Raw genomic sequence first — 2,458 nt, 5'->3', positions numbered from 1 at the left:
GTATGGTCAACCCCTCACTCTCCTGGGAGTGTGCAGCCTTTCAACCTCACTTCCTGTCTGTCGGCCTCCCTCTCTCCCCCCCGTCCACATATTGTGCAGAGCTCCCTGAATGCACACAATGCATTAAAAATAGAACACGTTGCAGCCGGCCAGCCTTGCGTACACCACTCTTATGTTTTATTGACGTTTAGAAGGCCGCTTGTTTATTCACCTCTGCCTACTACATTCAATAAGTGCAATAGACAAACAGACAGACAGACAAGACAAGACAAGACAAGACAAGACAATACAGCCTACAGAATCATATGTGTGTCTATACGTTAACATAACTGTTAGTGATTCTGTCTCTACTTCAGTTTAAAAGTCACGTCATTGTCATGGGTACAAACCTGACGGGTTGTTCCTCTACACTCTCAGAAAAACCAAACCACAGTGACCAAACAATTACTTAGAACCCTTTGAAGGTACTAGAAGAGGGACACCACCAGAGAACCAATCCACAAAGTATCACAAGACTCTAGAACCATGTAGATAGTTCCCCAGAACTCCTGACCCTCATCATAAGGTTCTAAGCATATAAAAACAAATGTCCTTTGTGGGAGTGTGTACCAACAGAGAACTTGTAATGTTATTTAATACTCAGAACCTAGTGGTTGTGGTGTAGGGACTGTGTTTGGCAGTGCTATGATCACGTTCATTCACAGCGGTATAAAACATTCACTCATCAGAACAAAAGTAAATTCAAGTGAGCTAAAATGAAGGCCTGTGTCCAAGACAACAACCGATTCAGATGTATGATGGCTACCATGGTAACAGCATTATTGATCAGACAACATAAGGGTAAGAAACACTTTTTTTTTTAGAAAAATCTATTCTATTTTTTTTGTATGTACAACAAAGGAAAGTGTTCTAACAGATTTGAAAGTCTGATGTGAGATTCTAAGTATGAGTTATTGTCTGTATTCTTCTGGATTAAACCCAAAAGCTGGCAGCTGCCACCGCCATCATCAGCAGCAGAACAATCTAGGGGGATGATCACACAGCAGCAACAGCAACAAAAGAATTGAGTTTTCGTGTTTCTGTGTCCACTGGGAGATCTCGAGGGTCCAGAGGTATGAAGGCCTTCATTGGTCAGCAGGGCTTCAGCCAGGGCTTGTGTCCAATGAGGTGTGTGTGTGTGTGTCTGTGTGCGTGTGTGTGTGTGTGCGTGCGTGTGCGTGTGTGTGTGTGTGTGTGTGTGTGTGCGTGTGTGTGTGTGTGTGTGTGTGTGGAGGAGGGGAAGGGGATCTTGGAGTTTCAGCGAGGATGGGGCACAGGCTAGGTGGGGACGGGACACTCCAAGCTGTGGGACAGAGGGAACAGACAGTGAGGACACCGTGCCACCATGACCCTCCACTGGACAGAGTAGAAATCACAGACAGTGAGGACACCGTGCCAATAGAATTCACAGACAGTGAGGATACCATGGCACCATGACCCTCCACTGGACAGAGTAGACAACTTCAACTCTTCTGACAGGTCAATCATGGAGCAGTTTTACCACAAAATATCGGCTACAATAATATGATCTCACCAGTACTGAGTTAATCTCTATTAGACTCTGTTTTCTATTGCATCCTTTAGTGTGTACCATCTTTGGTCCTCAGATTGAGTCTGCTCTTTTAGCTGAGGGGGTGTAGTGAACCTTCACAGCATATCTTTGCAATGGCAACTAGAGACCTCAATGCAGGGACTCTTTAAAAGCCCATTCTCTCTCTGAGGTTACAGCAAGGACATATCTGTCCAAGTGACGCAAGACAAGGCAAATAGAGAGAGGGAACGTGGAGTGGAATTCCAGGAGGGCACAGAGTAAACATTTATTAGCGCCTCACATTTGTCTTGCGCGCAACAATATGTTGGGGACGGCAAGTGCTGCAACAATGTGGCAGCAGAAGAAAAATGACCCTGAGCACCCATCTGCTCTGTGCTCTCAGGCAGGCTGCCACCTCATGGGCGTGCACACACACACACACACACACACACACACACACACACAAGCTAGATAGATAGATACATAGATACTTTATTGATCCCCAGGGGAAATTCAAGGAAAGCTCATACACCAAACACACACACACCAAACACACACACCCACACACAGGCTCATACACCAAACACACACACACACACACACACACACAAGCTCATACACCAAACACACGCACACACCAAACACACACACCCACACACAGGCTCATACACCAAACACACACACAAGCTCATACACCAAACACACGCACACACACAAAAAAACCACACACACGCTCATACACCAAACACACGCACATACACACACACAAGCTCAAACACCAGACACACACGCACACACACACAAACTCATACACCAGACACACACGCACACACACACACAAACAAGGTCATACACCAAACACACACCAAACACACACACACACACACA

The 2,458-nt window shown here is 45.8% G+C and overlaps 1 protein-coding gene across 14 annotated transcripts in view; it reads right to left on the bottom strand.

Moving 5' to 3' along the window:
• Positions 1 to 154: 154 nt before the first annotated feature.
• The window catches only part of sh3bgr (SH3 domain binding glutamate-rich protein), a 17,440-nt gene continuing 15,136 nt past the window's right edge, over positions 155 to 2,458 (bottom strand). For all 14 annotated transcript variants that reach the window (XM_048265475.1, XM_048265476.1, XM_048265477.1 and 11 more), the window contains one exon: positions 155 to 1,342. The gene's annotated coding sequence lies outside the window, so the exon portion shown is untranslated. The remainder of the gene's footprint in view (positions 1,343 to 2,458) is intronic.

Source organism: Alosa alosa, chromosome 15, assembly GCF_017589495.1.
Source record: "Alosa alosa isolate M-15738 ecotype Scorff River chromosome 15, AALO_Geno_1.1, whole genome shotgun sequence".
In the NCBI taxonomy this organism is placed as follows: Eukaryota; Metazoa; Chordata; class Actinopteri; order Clupeiformes; family Clupeidae; genus Alosa; species Alosa alosa.
This window is presented reverse-complemented; position numbering and strand designations above follow the sequence as displayed.